Below are 11,491 nucleotides of genomic sequence, written 5' to 3'. Positions count from 1 at the left end.
ATTCCATTAGTTTCTTTTATCTTCTAAGGTTTAAGCTAATTAATGAATGCATGGAATCTAGCTATACTACTAAGTTCTTGATACAAGAGCGGAGATTCTCATGCACACCATACAACTATTGTGTCCTCAAATTCACAGGGATACAAGGGCGTGTATGGATGATTTTGAGGGCTGGATGCAACAAGAGAATGGAAAAGACCAGGTGGGGGAATCAAAGGGAATAAAAATAAGAAGTTACCGTCACTCGGTAAAAAATTTACAAATTTTACAAATTTTTTGCAGATGCACGTAGGATATTTTTAACAAGGCTAACTCACCATTCAAGGGCAGTTTGGTCATGAAAATTGTATTCACGCTGATGTGGACAACTTTTAATCATTACAAACGGTGCTCCAATGGATGATTAGACATGATTGTTTTTTGAGATTTTGAAAAGTTATGGTGAGTGAGCTTTAGACAATTTCCTTATAAGTTTTATATCTCTCATTATTAATGGCGGCATTAATTTATCAATAACGACAACTTTTTAAATTGGTCATTAAAAGATGTTGAACAATACCAAAGATGCACAAATTGGTCATTAAGAAATGTTGAACAAATTTTTAATCATGTCGTTAAATATTGGTTGTTAAAAAGCTTATTTCTCAGAAGATAAACGTTGACAGACACGGACAAACACCAAGTGGAATATAGGGAAATTCCAAGCATCCAGTGGATGTGTAGAAGATTAAATAGATACACTTAAAGAACAACATAGAAATGGAGTTGCAGGTGGAGATGGAGACAAAGACTATAATGGAGTGAACCATAAAAGGGTATTTTAGGGATTTTAAAGTACATATATGTCACGTGATGTCATATGTGAACAGAGTGTAACAGAAAGTTAACGGTAAGGGAGGATTTAGACAATTGTTAGAAAACTTAAGGGTGAGTCCAATTATTTTCTATTTTACTATTTTTTTTTACATTAACAAAGAAGTCAACCAAATTATAATTCTCAAATGCAAATTAAAATATCATTAATAACTTATAAAAATATATAATCTCAACTTAAAATATATCAAATCTATTAAAATTTGTAAGATAAATATCACATGAAAATTTATAATTTTTAATTACTAAAATTAGATGAAGATATCAAAACAAAACCATATATATACTTGCGATGAGCTCAAAAATCCATCCCAAGCTTGCGACGAGCTCAAAAGGCTATCTTAAACTTGTAATGAACCCAAAGATCTGTCCTAGACCTGACACTTGAGAAAGCCGTGATGCAACGCCTCGAGAGCGATCGAGCTCACAACTAAACACGCCAGTCAGACCTGGGTCTTGCCTTTTCCATGTGACTACGAGGAAACCTATGCTAGAATGTAGCACGCACGTGCCAAATGAGAATCATTAGGAAAAAAGAAACTTTGTCCTTGGAGGATCTCATTGGACACGTGGTGTAACCCCAGGAACCAAACCCTTTTTGGATCATTCTCCTTAAAGTCTTGGGATCCCCCTTATAAAATGAGGGGAAAAGAACAATGAGCACACATTCTTTTACTGCTTTTGTTGCTCGACTCTATTGAATCTCCCAACCGGCGAAGCAATACCCATTATCTCCCCTTGCGACCCTAGTCCTAGTCCTTCTTCAAGGAAACCACCCTACCTTGCCTTACCACAACACTTACAATATTCTTGAATATTGTATAACTATTTTTTAGTTTTATAAAATAATAAGTATGTTGTTATTTAATGTAAATTAAAATATTAATTAATAATTATAAATATATATAATTTTTAAGCTATATACCATGTAAAAATTTGTAAATTTTAAGTAGTAAAATTTATTATTCTATTATTAATATTTTATTTGTATTAATTTCTTGATATTCAAATAATCATTTGATATAAATGTAGATTTGATAAATTGTTTACTCCATTATTTTGTAAAATACTAATTTTGAATATTATTCTTTTTTAATTTTTAGTTGGAGTTGTTACTTTTTAGACATAAATGTGTATCGCTTATTAGGATTGCATTTAGAGAATAAAATTAGTAAATATTATTTTATTTCATTTTTAGCTATAAAAACTAAGTGGCTTAATGGTTTAAGGGCTTAGGTGTTAAATTGCTAAGCACACTAATCAATCTAGGTTCCAATCGCCCTAATGTGTCTGCCAATACAATGCAATATGGGTCAATACGCGTCCATATCGATCAGATACACACGATTTACAGGACGCGTTACAATCAAGGTTCGAAGTATTGATACGTATCGGGCCATATCAGTCGATACATATTGTGTCGATGGCTTACCAATACGTCCCTCTAGGGATTGTATCGGGTCAGCCGCCGGTTTAGAGGATAGTTGGGCCTTAAACCGATCCCTCTAAACCGGTTTCAAAAAAAAACTAAAAAAAATGTATCGACACAAGCCGATACACTGACCCTATTTAGAACCTTGGTTACAATATTTAAATCCTTGATTGAAACTTTTTATCCTTTTTTTTCTTTTTACATTAAGATGGTCATTATTATTTAACTCTAATCTATTTTATGTACTAGTGACCTTGAAATTTGATATGTATCATATACCATTTATATTTTTAACCTTCGGCTAAAGAATTTATATGGCTGATCTCATATATTTAAGACGAGGCTTAAATGATGATGATATTCAATTAAAGATGGAGAATGTAGTTCTAATTCTTCATAAATCGCTAGGATTAATTTGCATAGATCCAACAAAAGAATTTATTTCTAACATCTGTCAGAATAACTATCTAACTTTCTTAACATTTGTTAACTTTATTTTTATCAATGATCAAATTTGTGGTATAACATTTATCGTTTCTTTTGAATTAAATAGGTATTTCAAGAAATTTTTAATAGAAAAGATATATAAAAATGTACCCCAAAATCAATTTTTGAAAAAAATAATATAAAGGCATGTGGTTTTTAGTACTGATAATTTAAAATTTAAACCTTGATTTTTATATGAAAAATGAATTTTTTTTTAAGGAGAGCTCTTGGCGAGGATCGAACTCGCGACCTTTCGCTTATGAAGCGAACGCACTACCACTATGCTACGGAAGTAACCCAATTTGTTAGATTTCACAAAAGCCCCATTCCATGCAAAACGCTAAAAGCGGTAGGAAGAGAAAAACTATGGTTAATGGTGAAAAAGAAAAACCATCCATCCTAGGTTGTTTGAAAACCTCTTTCGCATGACACGTAATTAAGGGTATGGGGTAAAAGAATAATTGCAAAGGGACTGAGTGGGGTAAAGTGTCAAGTGAAGGAAGCTTTCAAGCTCAAACACCTCAAAGTGTCCTCCTAATCAGCCAAAGCTATCCCATTGGTAATGCAATTGATCCTAAAGATGTGAGGAGAATAGACCTGTTCATGGACCGGCTCGGGCTCGGGCTAGGCTTTGCCTCTTTATCAACAGAAAATGTGTAGGCCCGAGACCGAGCCTGGCCCAACCCGTGATCACCACCTTTTTAATAATAATAATAATAATAATAATAATAATAATAATAATAATAATAATAATAATAATACTCTTGAACAAGTGAACAAAAAATGGATATGGTCTAAAACTCACTATGACTTTTTTTTCATTTCTCATAATTTCATCAGGACTTTTCAAAACCTCCAAAGAGCTCCTATCAATGAGTTTTATTGTCCAAAACTCACCTTCTGTTAGATTTTTGTTAGATCACTATTGGTGACCAATATAAGTTATCCATGAAAGCAAGTATGGGACAAGCCTAGGCTCAACTCTAAAATTTATAGGCCTAGTGTGGGCCCTAGCCCTTCATGGATAATTTTATTATTAAAAAGACATTTAATAGGCTTCATTGGCCATTCAAGGGTAGTTTGGTCATGTAAAATACTTAAACGCTTACAGGGACAAGTTCTATTAATGGTCAATAACAATGATCTAATGTAAATCTTAATGAAATGGACTTTTAGACAATAAAACCCACTAACAAGGGCTCCTTGGAGGTTTTGAAAAGTCATGGTGAATTTTAGAAAAATGTGAAAAAGTCATGATCTGGTTGCCTGACGGGTCAGCCTAGCCCGATACGTTATTTGTCGGGCTTGGACATTATTTCAAGCCTGTGGGCTCGGGCTCCAACCCAAAACACTAGGCCCTACTTTATTTTTGGGTTGGGCTTGGACTTTCTCAAAAGAGCTTGGCTTGAGCCCCACCCAATAATATTTAGTATAACAAAATAACATGTTTTGTATAATAAAAATATATATAATATATTTTTTTCTTTGTTATTTTTCCCTTTATTTGCAATCCATGGTGAGATTTTTCATCATTTTTAGGTTTTAAGGTCATTTAATAGGAATAAATCAATTTTTTTATTGAGTAAAAAACAAAAAAAAAATATTTTCCCTATTTGTAGATCAAGCTTTAGGCTTAGACCCGGGCTTCAGGCTTTAAGCAGGGTTGGGCTTGGGCTTAAGATTTAGGCCCAATGGTTGGGCCAAGCTCAGGCTTGGGCTTGGATGTATGTTTGTTATTAAAGAGGCAAAGCCTGACCCATGAACAAATGGCCTGTTCATGGTCAGGATTTGCTCTTTAGTCTTCACATGGTGCGCTTCACACCAACCAGGGGGCGGGGCTAGGGGATGCAAATGGATCGGATTGGATTCAAATTAGGGTATATCCGAATCTGATCTGACACTATCAAGGGGAGATCTGATCCGATCTCTTAAATGTGGATTTAAATTCGAATTCGATTAGACTATCAGATCCTTAGATCTAATCTAATCTGATCTGATTTTTTTTAAAAAAATAAATAAATTAGTAAAAGAAAAATAAAATATAACAATTTAAATAAAAACACAAAAAATACAAGTATCTATTCAACTAAGTTGATCATATATACATGTGTTTTATAAAAAAATAAAGGGTAAATTACAAAGAGCCCCCTATACTATGGGGTCTATGACAAAGACCCCCTGTACTTTGTTTTTGCGACAAAACCCCCCTTGTATTTTGACCGTGAGACAAAGACCCCCTTCTATTAGCCTTCCATTGAAATCCGTAGTTGCAATATTTTTTTAATCCCCATACTACCCTTATAATAACTATTTGAAGAAAAACACTGTTCATCTTCCCTGACCTCACGATACACGAACATCAGCGGCGGTAGCCGTTAAAGTGGCGGCGGCCTTCCAAAGTCCTCCCTCTCTCTCTCCCCCGATCTCTCTTCTTCCCCTTCCCCTTTTTCCGTTCCTTGCAAACGGAGAGAGAGAGAGAGAGTAATTGTTTTCCGTTCCTCTCCAACACCCTGTCTTTCTGTTCTTGGATGAATTTCATCCAAAACCTCTTCTTTGATAGAGACAATGGAGATAGAGAGAGTAATTGTTTTTTGTTCCTCTCCAACATCCTATCTTTCTGCTCTTGGATGAATTTCGTTCAAAACCTCTTCTTTGATAGAGACAATGGTTGGGGAGGCTATGTTGCTCCCCCAGGTGCATTGGACTAGTACGCATTGAGGTTCTTGCTTGACGACTCAGTTGCTCCGCCGCCAATTCCACCACCGCCTCCGAAGGCCATCATCAGGGGAGGAATTGATCCTGGTGACGGACTGGTAGGTAACCCCAGTTGGAATTTTTGGTGTTGTTGAAGAGGCGGAGTAGGTAGTTGGGGTTGGGGAGGTGGGGTCCTACTTCTGTTGTTGTCGTGGTTCTTGTTATGGTAGTAATAACAATTCACCCCCGATTGGGGCTCCCCCTCCATCTCTTTTTGGTGGAAGTTACTGTCACTCGGTAAAAAATTTATAAACTTTTTACATATGCGCGTAAGATATTTTTAACAAGGCTAACTCACCATTCATGGGGCAGTTTGGTCATGAAAATTGTATTCACACTGGTGTGGGAAACTTCTTTCAATCATTACTAACGGTGATCTAACGGATGATCTGATATGATGGTTTTTAAACATTTTGAAAAGTTATGGTGAATTTAAAAGAAATGATGAAAATTCATGGTGAGTTTTAGGCAATTTCCTTATAAGTTCTATATCTCTCATTATTAATGGTGGAATTAATTTATCAATATCAATAATGACAACTTTTTAAATTTGTCATTAAAAGATAGTCTCTTGTTGAACAATACCGAAGATGCACAAATTTTTACATTAATAGTGTCTTATAATGACGATTTTTTAATCCTATCTTAAATATTGGTTGTTAAGAAGCTTATTTCTCATAGAAGATAAACCTTGACGGACACCAAGTGGAATATAGGGTAATTCTAGGCGTTCGATGGATGTGTAGAAGATTAAATAGATACACTTAAAGAACAACACAGAAATGGAGCTGAAGGAGGAGGCGGAGTTAGAGACAGAGACAAAGACGGAGATGGAGATGGAGATGGAGACGAAGACGAAGACTGTGATGGAGTGGAACCATAAAAGGGTATTTTAGGAATTTTAAAATATATATATGTCACGTGATGTCATATGTGAATAGAGTGTGATGGAAAGTTAATGGTAAGGGAGGTTTTAGACAGTTGTCAAAAAACTTAAGGGTACTTTAAGACAATATGTAAATAGTAAGGGTGAGTTTGTTAGTTCACTAAACCATAGGAGTACTTTAAGAAATTTGCCCTTTATATAATAAGATGTATAGATATCATATAATTTTATTGATAATGCATCAATCAAAAGTACAAAACACAAAATACATGCATCTATTATACTTTAATTAATATATCAATTATTTTATATTTTACTATTTATATTTTTTTACATTAACAAAGAAGTCAACCAAATTTTAATTCTCAAATGCAAATTAAAATATCATTAATAACTTATAAAAATATATAATCTCAACTTAAAATATATCAAATCTATTAAAATTTGTAAGATAAATATCATATGAAAATTCATAATTTTTAATTACTAAAATTATTATTCCATTATTAATACTTTTATTTTTATATTTTTTTAAATTAAAATTTTTTTGATATAAATGTAGATTCGTAGGTTTAATAGGTTCAATTTAATATTATATTTGTAAGTACATGTAGTCCTCCATTGTCGTAATTATGATGAAGATATCAAAACAGAACCATATATATATATATACCTACGATGAGCTCAAAAAGCTATCCCAAGCTTGCGACGAGCTCAGAAGGCTATCTTAAACCTGCAATGGATCCAAAGAGTTGTCCTAAACCTAAGACTTGAAGAAGCCGTGATGTAGCTCCTCTAGAGTGACTGAGCTCACAACCAAATGCGCTAGTCAGACCTAGGTCCCGCCTTCGCCATGTGACCAATGTAGCACACATGTGCCAGACGAGAATCATTAGGAAAAAATAAACATTGTCCTTGGAGGATCTCGTTGGACACATGGTGAAACCTTAGGAACCAAACCCTTTTTGGATCATTCTCCTTAAAGTCTTGGGATCCCCCTTATATAATGAGGGAAAAAAGAACAATGAGCACACATTCTTTTACTGCTTTTCTGCCCAACTCTGTTGGATCTCCCAACCGACGAAAGCATACCCATTATCTCCCCTTGCGACCCTAGTCCTAGTCCTTCTTCATCCTTCAAGGAAACCACCCTACCTCGCCTCACCACAACACTTACAATATTCTTGAATATTGTATAATTTAATGTAAATTAAAATATTAATTAATAATTATAAATATATGTAATTTTTAAGATACATACCATGTACAAATTTGTAAATTTTAAGTACTAAATTTTATTATTATGTTATTAATATTTTTTTTGTATTAATTTCTTGAGATTCGAATAATCATTTGATATACATGTAGGTTTGATAAATTATTTATTCCATTTTTATAAAATACCAATTTTGAATATTATTCTTTTTAATTTTTAGTTGGAGTTGTTACTTTTTAGACATAAATGTGTATTGTTTATTAGGATTGTATTTAGAGAATAAAATTAATAAATATTATTTTATTTCATTTTTAGCTATAAAAAACTAAGTGGCTTAATGGTTTAAGGGCTTAGGTATTAAACTGCTAAGCGCACTAATCAATTTGGGTTTCAATCGCCCTAATGTACCGGTCAATACAATGCGATATGGGCCAATACGCATCCATATCGACCAGATACATACAATTTATAAGATACATTACCATCAAGGTCCAAAGTATTGATACGTATCGGCCAATACGTGATACTGATACACCCCTCCAAGGGTTGTATCGGGTAAGCCACCAGTTTAGAGGGTAGCCGGGCCTTAAACCGACCCCTTTGAACCAGTTCCGAAAAAAATAAATAAAACTACAAAAATGTACCGATACAGGCCAATATGCCGACCCATGTTGATATTTAGAACCTTGGTTACAAACTTACAATATCTAAATCCTTGATTGAAACTTTTTATCTTTTATTCTCTTTTAATGGTCACTATTATTTAAATCCACTAAACCTACTTAACTCTAATCTATTTTATTTTCCAGTGACCTTGAAAGTTGATATGTATCATATACCATTTATATTGTGACATTTTTAACCTTCGGCTAAAGAATTTATATGGCTGATCTCATATATTTAAAGCGAAGCATAAATGATGATGATATTCGATTAAAGATGGAGAATGTAGTTCTAATTCTTCATAAATCGCTAGGATTAATTTGCATAAATCCAACAAAAGAATTTATTTCTAACATCTGTTGTAGTAACTATCTAACTTTCTTAACATTTTTTAACTTTATTTTTATCAATGATCAGATTTGTGGTATGATACTTATCGTTTCTTTTGAATTAAATAAGTGTTTCGGGTTTTTTTAATAGAAAAAATATATAAAAATGTATCCCAAAACCAATTTAAAAAAAAAACAACTAAAAATAATATAAAAGCATGTGATTTTTAGTACCGATAATAATTTAAAGTTTAAAACTTGATTTTTATACAAAAAATTTTTAAGAAAATCTCATCGCGAGGATCGAACTCGCGACCATTTGCTTACGAAGCGAACGCACCACCACTATACTACAGAAGCAACCCAATCTGTTAGCCTTCACAAAAGCCCCATTCAACTACAAAACGCTATAAAGCAGTAGGAGGGGAAAAGCTTTGGCTGTTAGTGAAAAACCATCCATCCTATGATTACAGGCTGTTTGAAAGCCTCTTTCGCATGACATATAATTAAGGGTATGGGGTAAAAGAGTAAATGCAAAGGGACTGAGTGGGGTAACGTGTCAAGTGGAGGAAGCTCTCAAACTCAAATACCTCAGACTGTCCTCCCAGCCAAAGCTATCATTGGCAATGTAATTGACCCAAAGGGTCTATTTGATTGCGGAGAAAGGAATGAGAAAAGGGAATATTTCCGAATTATTCTTCCTATCTTGTGTTTGTTTACCGGTAAGTATTCTGGGATAAGAAACAAGACGGATGCGGGATCCCAAAACCGGTGAAAAAAGAAAAAGCTAAGAAAATTTATCGGACAATTACTGGAGGAGCTTAGAAGACCAACATTACCACCCTCGGTCCTCTTGTCCTCCCAATTAGTGAGTAGCTTCTCTTCCTTGCAACTCTAGTGGCGAAGAAGCTGTTCAATGCAAAGGTGAAGCCATACATTCCGGACTTCAAGTTGGCTTTCGATCATTTCTGCCGGAGGAAGGGCTGTGATTGATGAACTGGAGAAGAACCTACAGCTGATGTCGGTACATGTTGAGGCTTCTTGGATGTCCCTCCACCGTTTCGGCAATACATCGTCAAGCTCCATTTGGTATGAGTTGGCCTACACAGAGGCCAAGGGGAGGATGCGCAAGGGCCACCGTGTGTGGCAGATTGCATTCGGAAGTGGTTTCAAGTGTAACATTGCTGTCTGGGAAGCTCTTCGGCATGTAAAGCCTTCTCCCAAGGGGGGAAGATTGCATTGATAGGTACCCTGTGCAGACAGTTTCTTAATCTCACCCACATCTCGATTAGACATCTTCTTCATTCAGACGGTAGTTAGATATACCTTAACTAGCTCTGTCTATTTTACTTTACCATTTGATTCTGGTCCTTTAATCCATATTGGTGTTTTTCTTTTTTTTTTTTTCTTTTCATTTTTCTTTTGTTAATGTGTGCTTCCAGTACTTCGCAATCATGTACTATTACTCTTTGGGAATTTATAAGCTGCACCCTTCTGTTGTAATTGAAGAATGAATCCTTAATGGCTTCCTTATTCTGAAACCCCCTGGCCCTGTTGGATATGCTTGTTTCTTTGTCTTTAAATATTTATGGCTCTTCTTCACTAATGGCAAAAGTTTTGTAGAGGTATTTACATATGGAGATTGGAGAAATCTTTGGTTTTCCAGGGAATATTAAATAAGCTATTTGATTATAAATTGATAATGATAAGATTGTGATTGTCAGTAAGGCTTCCACTTGTATAAGGCATCTCAATTCTTCCCTGTGCTTGCCTCTCTTCACAGATGATGGGGTATAGCTTGCTTTCAATGTGATAGGACAGCATTTATTAAGTGAATTATAAGTTGATGGACTCGAAACCTGTGGATATAGAGCCCAACTTAAGTTATTTTGTTCACTACAATGAGTTGTGATCATTTCAATGTGTCATCTTCCTACTACTGGTTTTGGTTTCCTACCTTACATAACTAAGTCTGAAATTCTCTACATTACACAGTAAATAATCATTTCTTATTTAATTGTCTTGTCATTGGCATCCTGTTATTTTTTATGACAGTGCTAATAGCGAGCTAGATTTTATTCTCTTCATCCTATATGTGAGTAATGTAACTGAAAAACAGAAAGTGTGACATTCCAATTTCATACCCAATTTGTATGAGGAGTTCTTGCACCTAGTTGATATTTTCCTTTTCATATGCTCCTTTCCTCTTCTACAGGTAGCTATGCTCATTTGCAGTCACCTGTGTCCCAGATTCAGTTACCTACCAAAATTATAGTTATGGTAATGATATTCTCTAAAGATAATAGAAAATTAGAAAATTGCAACTTTTAGCATAGAAAAGGAAGAATGAAGATAATAGAAAATTAATTCATTTAAAGAAACATGACAGTGGGAGCAACTCAAAATAGACTTTTGGATCCCAAGGTAAATAACTAACTTTGTTCAACAAATGGGTTATGGAACATATAAAATCACCATAACAACAAATATATTCTCCCATTTTCTCATCTTGTCCCCTTATTCCACGGAGGTAATTGATTCTTCTTGCACTGGATACTCTCTCAAAGAGATTTATGGAAAAGAGAAAGGAAAAAATAACCTACAGGGAGTTGCTGATGGTTGAATGTAGAGATTTGGTTATGCACATGTAAATTTTGTCGAAACATTTGAGAGCAAGCAACTTGTCATCCCAACATTTGGGGGGTGCAAGTTGTCATAAAAGTAAATTACATGCATTTTTATAGTTTAGCATGATTTTTCTCCTATAAATTTTCTTGCAAAACAAACACTAGAAAGTGGATTTTCTCACAAAAAATTTCTCAGCAAACAAACACATTATAATTAACTGAGAA

At 34.3% G+C, this 11,491-nt stretch overlaps 1 non-coding gene across 1 annotated transcript; it reads right to left on the bottom strand.

The window, feature by feature from the left end:
- Positions 1-3,013: 3,013 nt before the first annotated feature.
- Positions 3,014-3,085, bottom strand: TRNAM-CAU (transfer RNA methionine (anticodon CAU)). Its single transcript has one exon. It is a non-coding gene; the product is annotated as a tRNA-Met (tRNA).
- Positions 3,086-11,491: the final 8,406 nt, after the last annotated feature.

This window comes from Nelumbo nucifera, chromosome 1 (genome assembly GCF_055504915.1).
Source record: "Nelumbo nucifera cultivar China Antique chromosome 1, China Antique-T2T, whole genome shotgun sequence".
NCBI classification, from domain to species: Eukaryota; Viridiplantae; Streptophyta; class Magnoliopsida; order Proteales; family Nelumbonaceae; genus Nelumbo; species Nelumbo nucifera.
The sequence above is the reverse complement of the archived record's forward strand: the minus strand, read 5'-3'. Positions and strand labels throughout refer to the sequence as shown.